At 51.7% G+C, this 12669-nt stretch overlaps 1 protein-coding gene across 9 annotated transcripts in view; it reads right to left on the bottom strand.

Annotated features, from left to right (window-relative positions):
- The window catches only part of FRMD4A (FERM domain containing 4A), a 331019-nt gene that overhangs the window by 145428 nt on the left and 172922 nt on the right, over positions 1-12669 (bottom strand). The window lies entirely within an intron of this gene.

The following is a 12669-nucleotide window of genomic DNA, read 5'->3' on the forward strand; positions in this document are numbered from 1 at the left end:
CAGTTTCTGAGTTCGAGCTTTGCATCTGGCTCTGCGCTGACAGCACGGAGCCTGCTTGGGGTTCTCTCTCCCCCCCTCTCTGCCCCTTCCCCTGCTTGGTACCTCTCTCTCAAATAAATAAACATTTTAACAAGTTTAAAAAAACAAATAAACATCTCTGCCAATCCAAAAGAGCATGCCAGAACTTTCGGCATGAAAGTATTGTAGACGCTGTATGGTCAATACATCGTTCCCCTTGGTCAACTGTGGTCGAGATGACCTCAGAGCGCCAGGCTGTGAGGTGGGGGCAGAGGAGGGAAAGGCCGTCTGAAGGAGACATGTGGCTAATGGGAGTAGTTATTTCTAAATCAGCTTCCAGATCAGGTATCTGCAAAGCCATGGTCCTTCTGACAATTACTGCACTCCAACCATACATGCCGGGTCTCCAATCAGAGTGAAACCAAACATTCCAGAAGAGAAAACCTTGTGTTTTTTCCTCTGTGTGTGTACACGTGTGGGCATTTATGTCCATCGATACACCTTCCCGAGTATATTTCCCACTCAACTGGTTACTCGGCTGAGTTTCTCTGTTAGGAGAGTGCACAAGGGACATGTCAATCAAGAGTCACTTGACAGTTTCAGCTCTTATTTCACTTTTTAAAGAAAGTTTATTTTGAAAGAGAGAGGGAGAAGGGGGAGGGTGGGGCAGAGAGAGAATGACAGAGAGAATCCCAAGCAGGCTGCATCAGCGCAGAGCCTGACATGGACCCTCATCCCACAAACAGCGAGATCACGACCTGAGCCAAAATCAAGAGTTGGACACCAAACCGACTGGGCCGCCCAAGCGCCTTCTTGCTTCACTTGTTGAGTGTTGCTATGAACTGTACCAAATTCATATGTGGAAGTTCCAATTCCCACTGGGGTGGTATTTGGGGGTGGCCCCTCTGGGAGGGTAACTAGGCTTAGATGAAGTCATGAGGGTGGGACGGTCATGAATGGGATCAGAGACCTCACGAGAAGAGACATCGGAGAGATTGCTCTCGCTCTCCCTCCCCACCACGTGAGGACACAGGGCCAAGGTGGCCGAGGCGGCTGTCTACAAGCCACAAAGAGAGCCCTCATGAGAACTCAACCAGGTTGGCGCCCTGGTCTCGAACTTCCAGCCTCCAGAGTGTGAGAAAATAAATTTCTCTTGTTTAAGCTCCCCGAGTCCGTGGTGTTTTGTTACGGCGGCCCAAACTGACGAATACAGGTGCACTTCCTTTAATTCGGCAAACGTACTGACCATCTCACATGAGCCGGGCACTAACCAGTCCTGCAGGGCACAGAGAAATAAGTGGCACGCAGCACCTGCCGATAAGGAGTGCTTACCGGGGGCACAGAGTATGAGCTGCTGTGCATTTCAAAGAGCCAAAGCAGATGGTTTCCCTTTGCTGCCTCCCTCCTGGGCTCACAGGGTGGCAGCCTGTGGGCCTCGGTGACCGTCAATTTACCGACGAAATCGCCTGGGAATGACAGGGCTCGTGAAGGTACAGGCTGTTGCCAGCACCAGGGGGTCCCCGGCCACCCAGATACAGAGCATGTGATGCACAGGCCATGCCTGAATTTGGAAGATACTACGGCGGATTTTTAAATTGCTGGGCGCCATACTTTATCTGTCCAAATGACTGCCATTCCTTTCAAAGCCATCACGGGATTTCTATGACGCCTGCTAACGCTCACAACATTTTTGATAATCTTTCAGGATGCCTGTGAAGCCTGTGTCACATATGCAAAAGCATCCTGACTGGTGAGAAATCTCTTTGCACTCAGAATGGATCCGAGTTTTTTCTAAGTGGCAAAAGTCACTTAAAGTCAAGTGTTGTGAGTGGGACAGAGGTGGGGGAGGTGAGCACGCTGGGTCACACTGGTCTTACAATATGGGGTGATTACTGTGGGTTCTTGGGGGTTATGGGGAGGTTTCTGGCCCAAACTTGGAAATGACAGGAGTAGTAGTTCCTTCCCTTTGAGAGTTAAACGTTAAAGCCAACATCTCAACGGAATTGATCAGAGACACGGAAACTGACCCAGGAAGCGAAAGAATTACTCTCAGGGCTGGTATAGTTTTTTCTAGAACATGATTAAGTGTAGTAATCGTTCTATGGAAGGGGCGGGGTGAGTGGAAGGTGTGTGTGGGGAGGGGAATGCAGGGGGAAGGAAACGTGGTCTTAGCCAACAGGCCTTGAATATTGAGGCCCCAGAAGTAAGGCCGTTTACATGGCGGACGTGGAGGCCTGGAGTTACTCTAGCTGACCATATGAAATGCTCATCCATTAACTCTCCTTCTAACGCCACTCCTTCTGAAGAATTCACTGAGGCAATGCTGAGTCCTAGATATGGTGCTGAGTAACTCTCCCATATGACCGCCTTACCATCTAGCATAAGAGTCTATCATTCCTTTTGCCAATGGAGATCCTGAGACTTGGAGAGATCAGGCAGGCCGTCCTGGGTCTCACAGCAAAGCCAGGATTCCAGACAAAGTCAGGCCAGACTCAACGGCCACGTGCATCACGCCTCTGCCATCTTGCCTCTGCTGACTCAGTTCTTGGGTGAGAAGTCAAAGGCCCCTGTGCCCTGAGGGCCCTGTGTGGGTGAGGGTGATATCACTCACCTGAAGCCAGTACACTCACACTATGGATTTACACGTCGGTACTTTGAACTCGGGTAATGTGAATCTTCCCCTGAGGATGAACCATCATGTTTCTGAGTCGGCAGAGCTTAAGAACGGACTTGACATGCTGAAGAAATCACCAGAGTAATGGATGCCATTCTAGGAGCCTCGTGACGGACTTGTGGCTGCTCTGTGGTGACACAGCCCTGTGATTTACCCTGTAACCACAACCCTGCCCTCAGTAAGAAAACGAATTTTCTCGGCAAGTCGTAAACTGAAGGCAACCACCAGGCTCTGAGCTCTAGCCGCACCGCCAGGATAACCTCTATCGCCTCCAACTACCTCTTTTAAAGAACCGTACGCATATCTTGCTTAAAAAGTGAAAAGGGTGAGTCCCGTTACTTTTATACAAAGGCTATCAGAGGTCCTATGTGCCATGCTCCGTGAAAAGCCTAAATTTATTAGCCACAGCTTACGAAGAGGAAAATAAAGGCACTGAAGGGGAAGATAACAGATCCCAGAAGATGCGGAGGTGACAGCTCCTGAATCTGAGGCTCCTGTGGAAGCCACACTCTCTTCCTCCGCTGTCACGGTGACCGGCGACACGGCTGCGGGAAGGTGCCGCATCGGTGAGAAGGAAGACTCCGGCCCCACGGGCCTGATGGATGTGTAGTGTGAGCAGGAAACAAACCGCACCGTTAAGCCCCTGTGACGTCTGGGGCTGTGTGTCATCCCAGCATAACCCGGCCTACCCTGATTGATTCAGGCAGCGTATCAATTACTCTCTAATTCTCTGTATGGTTGGTTTAAAAACCACTTAAGGCTTCAGCTCTGTGATTTCCTGATCTTGCAACCTGAGACAATATCCCACCTCGACACCATGATGATTAATGTGCTACATGGTTCCGAACATTTCTTAAACTCGTTTAGAGAAAGTTGCTCAGTAAGCACAAAGCTTTGGGCCATGATGTACTCGGAAGGGATGTTTACAAAAGCCTTGCTGATTGCACTTTGCTGGTTACTTGCGCTGTAAACATTCGTGGGGCTTTGCAGGGGCCAGGCGGGGAGCGAAGACAGAAAGGCAGCCGGTGGCCCAGTCGAGCCCTACAGGACATACCGGGCAAGCTGTGCGCATGTCAGGTCAGAAGCCGGCCGCTCTGGGTCACTGGGGTGTCCTGGCCTGATGAGGTCAGTGCATTTAAGTCTGGCTTCCTCCCAGTCTGTAATTAACTATGCTCACTCGAGAGCTTCCCCCTTTGCATTTTCATTTTTTCCTCAGGTTCTTTTTTCATTTGTCCTTCTATGTTTTTATTCCTCCTTATGCATGACAAATGGAACCTCTTTGTAAATGTCCCTCTCAAAATGTGCTGCCTGATGGAGCTGCTCATGATGCTAGCAAGATGGCCTTTCTGGGGCTTAGAAGCCTGGGTTTCGGTCACATTCTTCAGGGGAAAGGGCAGGGTAGCTCTTTGGCATTGTGGTCTCACTCTGCCACCCCGATCTGAGTTCCGCAGGGCTCTGGACTATTCCGGTGGCAAATGTGCTCACACGGGGGCTTCCAGAACGAGCCCTGTCTAATGACTGGTCCGCCTTCCAACATGGGACACGATCAAAGAACACTTCCTGCGGATGCAGGGCTCTGAAGTGCTGTAGGCATGTCCCCAAGACGATGATCCTTCCAGGTGACCTCTGTGAGCCACCCTGGCACAACCCAGAGAGAGGAATTGGATGATCGGTGGTACCCTGTCTCCTCTCCGATTTTCCCCACAATATTTCACCATCGCTCCCATTTTATACTGTCTCTTTAAACTCAACACGACTACATCCCAGACAGACGCTCGCGGACAAACTATAATCTCTCTGAGCGTATCTTCATCTCTAAAATCACCAGCAAGATCCAGGAACTGGATTCCTGCCCTAAAACGTTCACCTTGATGTCATTATGAAAAGTAGTTTCTTTCTTCTCTAAAAAAAACCACCCAACCTTCTCAAGGTCTATCCACCTTTTCTGCAAAGCTTTACAGCCATTCTGTACCCCCACCTTGATCTCTCAAATCCAGTCAGTTTCTAAGTTACTTAACCTCTCTGTGCCTCAGTTTCCTCAGCTGCAAAATGGGGATGCTGACTGTACCCACGTCCCAGGACTGTTCTGAGGATTAAATGAATTCACTTCGATCTACACAAAGTACGTAGGCAGTGCCTGGCACCAAGTGAGTGTCCTATAAGTTCATTATTATTTCAGACCTTCATTACCTCACCGATGAATTATTATAATAACCTTCTAAATGGTGTCAGTTGCTGAATGCCAGCCTGGTATTTCAGGCCACCCTTTGACTCTAGATCCAATTTATCTATGCAAACTCACTCTACCCAGTTCCCTATAAAAGAACTCACTTCTGTTCAATCTTTTTGTATTGGTGTAAGGGAAACGCCAATCTCATTTTGACTTCCTAAACTTTTGCCCACACCATCCTCTCTCCTCCCCCTCCCCATGTAAATTTACCCTGTTCAAGGCCCACTTCTTCCAGGAGGCCCTCCCTGACCACACCACCGCCAAATGGTCTCTCTTCCCTCCGGATTTCTGTAACATTTGCCAGGCGTACCCCAATCACCCTTGGCACGCAGGCTCTCGTGCTGCGGTGAATTTAATGTAATTTGAAAACTTTCCGATTGTGGGAGAATACTCATAAAACCCACCATCTTCACAACTTGTAGGTATCCAGTTCAATACTGTGAAGCATAATCAGTAGGTGAACATATTGGACACGTACAATATATCAGGCATACTGTTACACAACCCATCTCCACAACATCTTCCTCTTGCAAACAGAAACTCTGTTCCCATTAAACAACAACTCCCCACCCCTCCTCCCCTAGCCCCTTGCAACCACCATTCTGTTTTCCATTGCTACCGTCTGACTGCTCTAGGTTCCTCATATAGGGGTGATTATACGGTATTTATCCTTTTGTGCCTCGCTTTTCTTCTTAGCATAATATCCTCAAGGTTCATCCCTGGTATAGCAGGTGGCAGAATATCCTTCCTTCTCAAGGCGAAGTAACATTCCACTGTACGGAGAGGCCACGTTTTGCTTATCCATTCACGTGTTGATGGACACTTGGGCTGCCTCCATGTTTTGGCTGTTGTCAATAACGCCGTGTGAACACAGTGGATTTTGTGTGACGGGATTTGTTGCACCCTATAACGGGCAGAAGGGTGACCCGCAGAAGGCCCCCTAATCTCTGGGAACATGTATTACCCTCCATCCCAAAAGATGTAACTTGTGAGAGGGAAAGTTTATCCTGGATTATCCAGGTGACCCCGAATGAATGACATGGATCCTTCTAGGGCAGAGGCAGAGGGAGTTTTGACACAGGGACACACACACACCATAGACGGTCACGTGGAGAAGGCAAGACTGGAGTGACAAAGCCACGTGTCAAGGAAGGCTGGAAACCACCAGCAAGTTGGAGACGCAAGGTACGGGTTTTCCCCTCAAGCCTCTGGAGGAAGGCACAGCCTGGCCAACACACTGACTTCAGCTCTGCCTTCCAGAACTGCAAGAGAACATGTCCCTGTAATTTCTTCCCTGAAGTTTGTTTATTTTGAGCGAGCGCGCACGAGTGGGGGAGGGACACACAGAGAGGGAGGGAGAGTGTGTTTCTGTAATTTGTTTTCGAGTTCGTTTATTTTGAGAGGGAGAATCCCAAGCAGGCACTGTGCTGTCGAGCCCAGCACAGGGCTCGAACTCCAGAACAGTGAGATCATGACCTGAGGCAAAATCAGGAGTTGGACTCTCAACCGACCGAGCCACCCAGATGCCTGCTTCTCCGATTTTAAGCCACCGAGTTTGTGGGTGGTTTGTGATGGCAGCCTTAAGAAACTAACACACATGCTCGGACTGAAACCCCCAAAATCTGGTATCCCCCATAGTGCCTGACATATAGTTCCCGACAGCAAGAAACTCTACCCCGGGTAGCTGGTTGAGGCTTGAGTAAAAGGGATCTTTGATTAGTATCTGAGTTCTCTCTTCATAATAGTGTTGACTTTCCAGGCAAGGAAGCCATACCCACAAGTCCAGGTGGGGAAGCCTCGGTCTCAGAGCCGCCCCGGGTCAGTCAATGGCACAGTGGGTTTCAACTCAGGGGACTCTCCCCTCAAGCCCTTGCCTGTCATGGGGGCATCGCATAGATCCTAAATCAAGGGAATTGCCACTTCTGAATTAATTGCATTAAGAAGAAGGAAAACATCACACGGCTCCCATCTGTGCTTGGGGGGCAACCAAGGCCGTAGGGCCCCAAGACTGACCCCTCCCTTGCTTTCCTCCCCAAGGCCATTTAGGACAATCCACTTCTCGTGCTGTGTGCACAGGGACCACTGGGTGGCCAGCAGCATTGCTGGCCGGGCCCCCATGAAACAGCGATTCCCTGCCCGGCAGTGGCCACGGCTGGGCAGGCGGCAGAAGGTGCGGGAAGAAACGCAGTCACTCTGCCTTTTCTTTCCAAGTTCTCTGGAAACCTAGAGGGAGGGAGGGGTGCAGAGGGCAGCTCCAAACACAGACGTCTGAGTCTGCAGCCTCTTTGAAGCCCTGCCTGTTACTGTGTTTCCCCAGCAGCTGGGAGCCTGTCTCTTGCCCTCCCCCTGCCCCTGGGGGCTCTGTAATAAGCAGGGCCAGTGCTCATCGGCTGCCCATTATTCCCGGGGAGGGGGCGCCGGTGATGGAGAGAAAGAATGAGGTCATTCTGCACGGGGACAGGGGTCTGGCGGCCCTCCCCTTCCCGGCCACCCTCTAGATGCTCCGGCTGATTAGCTGGGGAGGCCGGCTTCCTTCCTGCCCTCTGAGCATGGCCCTGGGGTCTGTGACGGGGGCAAACGGAGGCTACCTCCTCTCTGCAGGCTGATGTGAAGAAGCATGGGTTCTGGGGCTTTCCAGGCCCGTGGGATAGGTAGCAGGGGTCCCGAAGTTAAGTTGGTCCTGCCAGGGAGAGCATCTCTATGGAGAGGTCCCCATCCAGCCAGAGGACCCGAGACAAACTGCTGTATTTGCAGCTGAGGAATGGCCGGCAGCGGCCACGGCCACCATTAGGCGCTTCTGTTTACGGGTGTGGCCCCTGTCCCACAGCTGTACTAGGTGCTTTACACAAACTGATGGGTCAGCCCTCACCAGAAGCCTGGGGAGAGCATGCCTGATGCAGGAGGGAGCTGGGGGGGGGGGGTGTTGCAGAAGTAACTGGCAAACACACACTAGTGACTGGCAGATCTTAGCCGAACAGCAAGATCACCCTGGAATGCTCGATCCTATAAAGAGCTGGGCAGACCAAGCACCCACTTAACTTCCAGGGAGGAAACGAAGGCACAGCGGGTGTGGACCTACAATGACGAGGGAGGTCCCTTAACTGCCAGCACAGGTAGGGCTGGGGTCCGAGCACCCACCGCAGCCCCTGGGCCCTTCTCTGGTTCTGTGTAAGCAGGGACCATGCAGGTTGTTTGAGAAAGGGCCACAAAGTTCTGGAGCAGGAAGCACAAAAGTGACAAGGGGTGTCCCGGCAGGCAGAAGGCGGTCATTTGCACACATTCTGCTAAGGTCCAGGTTTCCTGGCCTCTCCCCGGCTCTCCCTCCTGCTGCTCCCCACCCCCTACCCTGTTCGTCAGCACCATCATTTTCTGCAGGCCTCCTCCTGCTGGGTTCTGGGCTGCAAGCTGCACTTATATCGTCCAATTCAATCTTCAAAACAATCCTGCAGTGGTTTCTGAATGAGGACACGGGGGGCTTATGAGTGTTAGCATGCCCAAGGTCATAACTCCCCCCCAAGGGCAACAGAGCATAGGAAAGGCGTGAGTCTGGGAGTGACTCCAAAGCTTTGGCTTTAAAGACTGGGTACAGATCCAGCAAGTAACATAAACAGTGCAATCAGGAGGGGACTGAAGCTGCTTTTTCTAGATGCAATAGGATTTTGCCTGGCCGTAAGTTCCTGGGGGGCAGGGATCAGGTTTTAGGAAATATCACAGCCCTGCAACCTAGCACAGTGCCTGACACACAGCAGGTGCCTAATAAAGGTTTCTCACCGGCAGACTGGGATACACTAAAGGGTCCCGTAGCTGAGTGTTACAGCAGCCTCGCAGGCAAGCAGACCACAGGCCAGGATGACACCCACCAGCTCTCTCAAGCACAGGACCGCCGGGCAGAGACTGTGTGTGGCTGTGCTGAGTGACGTGGGGCCAGATGCCACGTGCTCGGATGCGACAGAGTCGCCCGGTTTCGACAGGATGCCACGATGCGTACTTTGGCCAACGTGACTCGTAAGCCCAAGAAGAGATGTGTCGTGTCTGTATTCCTCACCCCTATTTCAGTGCACCTCTTCCTCCTACGGACTTACTCCCTGACACCAGCTCACAATCCTGACACCATCCTTACTCCCTGACACCAGCTCACAATCTCACAACCGGCTCCTTGAATGGCTTCCCTCCCCCTCCTCCCCGTCCTGTCCTCTCTCCTGCCGACAGACAGACTTTGCCATTTAGCCTAGAGAAGGGGACTCCCGGGGACAGCCCTTTTGGGTTCCTGTGCAATTCCTGAAGACTGTTCTTTCTACTACGCTATTGTAGCCCCTTGTTCTCTTCCTCGTATTTCCACATGCCTTCCTCCCACATTTTGCTAAGATACAGCTTGATCTCAGGTTGAGAAAAGTTGGGGCTGATATCAGCCTGGGACGCAGAGGTTTTCTCATCCATGCATTTGAATGATGCCCAATGGGAAGGCTTTGACAGGCGTACATAATTACTGCTCCTCCAGAAATGCAAAGTGCTTTTGCCAGCCCGCTGGGGAGCCTGCTTTATTCAGGATCTGCCCCCCCTGGGACCCTGGGCGGGCGGGCAGGTGTTCATTAGGGAGAGCCTGCTGATTAACACAGTAGCCCCCAGACGCCAGCCCGCTCACGGCAATGTCACAAGGACACTGCCACCCTTGCAGGGTGGCTCTCCTCGGCAGCCTCTTTGCATTAATGAAATAATAACTGTTTCGCTGAGGCGAAAGCACAGACACAAAACAGTCAACGTGGCTCCATCGGATAAGGCTGCCAAGTCAATTCTGAGATATTTCTAGCAAAGATGGGGACGCTGAGGTTCCCAGGATTCAAGCTTCCCCTTCCACAGGCATCACGTCTACCACTTCTAATTTGCTCCTGTAAAAAAACCCCAAACAAACAAACAAACAAAAAAAACAAACAAACAAAAACCTGCTCTGCAACCCCACTATAACCCTGTCTGGTCCTCCAGTGAGTTATACATCACGATTTCGGATGTGAACTGCTCATACACTCACTGGGAGCTGAAGTGTGTTCTCTAGGATCTAACCGGAAGATTAGTTCCTTTTCCAGTCGGCGAAATGGCCTCAGGACCCATTCAAACTGGAGGTCTTCAAGGCATGGCACGCTGACCCATTCTCTTTTCTTGGTGCTCAGGGAAGAGTGGAGAAGAACACCGTTCAAGAGCATCTTGAAACTGCATCTTTGAAATGGGCTCTGTGTGGAACATACGGGGGCCACGATGCTTCAGGCCAGCCTCAGTCATTCCCTCCGTCAATTTTATGGTCAGCGGCAGCTAGGAGCTCTTAGGAGCGTCACTTGCGAAGGCACCGTGTGGCCACAGAGCAGAGAGCAGTAGCAAAGGTGGAGCCATTTGCACGGATCGGTAGGTTGATCTGCTAACCTTTCCAGTGTAATGCAGAGAAGAGGCGTCCTCTGCCTGGAGCGTGGCTGGTGTTCAGACGATGTGGCCTGCCTTCTAGTGTGACAGTGGTGGGAGTCAGGAGTTCGTGAGGGTGTAAGGTTCACGTGTTCCTTTGTGAAACCTGAGCCGTGGACTTAGAGTCAGACCACAGGGCTCGGAAAGACAATTCTACCTGGTGTGTATGCTGCTCAACCTTTACTGTTGCTTTGAGACCCTGGGACAACAATATCGAGGCTTGGAGTTGTTGTGAGAATCAATACCGGATCATTCATACAGTGCCTGGTGCGTGGAAGGTGCTCGATAAAAGTAGGCTCCCCTTTGCTCCTTCGATCAGTAACTGAGTCCCCATAAAAATCACAGAGCCTCTCACTGCTTTGCCAAGGACCCACTCTGATCAGAATCTCAACCCTCTCTGGATTGAGCCGTCATATCCTCTATCTCAGGAGCCATGACTGGACCATCACTATGCAGTGAGAACAGAAAGCAGATGACCTCCCTTGGAATTCAACTTGTTTGGGCAGACTTGCCCTCAACAGCATGCCTTCTCCGCTCCTGGGGGTCTGCTCAGTAACAGCCCCCACCTCCATGTCCTGGAGGACCTCACCTGCTCACACCTGTCCCTGCCTCCCGCCCCTTCAGTTACCAGCTACAAGAGACAGGAGCCTCGCTCCGGCTCCAGGGAGATGCCCGGAGACATGTCACTGGCCTGCCAATGTTTGTCAGCATTTTAATTTGGAAGTTCCCCGAGCCTCCTCCCTGTGGATCCTTCCCCCATTTCTCCTGCAAACTGCTGGCAGGTACATGCTGGGGAGATACACCGCGCTCTGCTGGGGACGTCATTTCCAGTATGATTAGAAAGGCACTCTCCCTGGGTGGGGTAGGAGTGACGGAGACATGCAGGTACCGGTGTCCCGGGAGGCGAAAGAGGGAAGATCAACTTTGCTGAAAAACATTTATTCCCGAAGAGCGGTTTCATTAAAGTCGGACGGCCAACGATGCCAAAGGCCCCGCCCCCCCTCCCCTCGTCATGCTAATTTAAGCGGATGAGAACGGACGATGTGCCGCAGGGTCCAGAGAAAAAGTGTGCGCTCGTAATATCCTCCTTCTCGGATCAAAAATATTATCTTATTATTTGCCACTCCCATCCCCGACCACTTCCAGATTTGGAGGAGGCTTATAACATTTTAAATGGCCTAAAATAGGGGGATTAAGAACATATTGTAAGACAGAGGCCACGGGAGGATCGGACACGGGAGACAAACTAATTCCTGCCACCGTCCCAGACTGTATGTACCAGGCTACACAGGGCAAGTTCATTAGCAGGCTGAGGGGGCAGGCTAAGTGCACGCACACTCCCTTTCCTGGAAGGTGCATCAGAGAAGGAACCTGTACGATTCCATGCGTGAGGGCCAGGAGATAACATGCCTTCTACCCAGTTTCCAGGAATGAAAGAGACGTAGTTCATGTGAGATGTTTCATACGCTAGCCCCTGACAAAGCCCAGGACGCAGACGCTAGGCACCATTTTTGCTGCTTGGAGCAGACGTTAAGACCGTTTCTCAACACCGGATGGTATATTCTGGGGAGCAGTCTTAGACATTTTCCTAAGAGAACGTGGCCAGAAATTTTGGAGGCCATATTTTATTAGGTTTTAAACCCACGCTTATGTCAGACGTGAGCAGTCTGGCATGGACATTCTGTCTCGATTCTACAGCCAAGCCACATAAGAACGGTGAAGTCAGTCCCAATTCAGGCAAAGCAAAACAGCCTCCTGCAGACCGATAAGACGAGAGGAAGGAATCATGTTCAAAAAATCACATTCAGAAAAGTGAAAGCAGGTGAACGGAGCCAAGTGCCCTTGGATCTGAGCGGGATGGACTGGAGGGGCTGGCAGTCGGCCAGGAGGCAGGGAATGGCCTGGGTCCACCCTTCCTCTTGGGCGGGTCTATAGGCACGCCCCGAGGAGATGGCCCAGGGGAGGCCCCACCACCGGAAGGGTAGGTGGGAGAGCGGGAGGGAGAAGGGGGTCTCTTTGCCCCCAGCAGCTTTCTGCTCTTTACGTCTGGGCTCACCCCTGCACATCTGCTCCCACAGCCTCCATGCCTCTTCTGCTTTCTCCACGACCCAAACCGCCTCTCATTTGGGACCCTGCACAGTGACCCCTGTGCAGACAGCTGCCTTCAGCTCACCCCCCGTCTGGTGCCTGTCTGGTGCCCTGGCATCTCCATGGCTGGTGCAACTCGCGGAGGTACACACGCCTCTTGTGACGCACTTGGCCCATGACATTCTCATTGTTGTTCACAGTCTCTTTCTTT

This window comes from Prionailurus viverrinus, chromosome B4, assembly GCF_022837055.1.
Source record: "Prionailurus viverrinus isolate Anna chromosome B4, UM_Priviv_1.0, whole genome shotgun sequence".
In the NCBI taxonomy this organism is placed as follows: domain Eukaryota; kingdom Metazoa; phylum Chordata; class Mammalia; order Carnivora; family Felidae; genus Prionailurus; species Prionailurus viverrinus.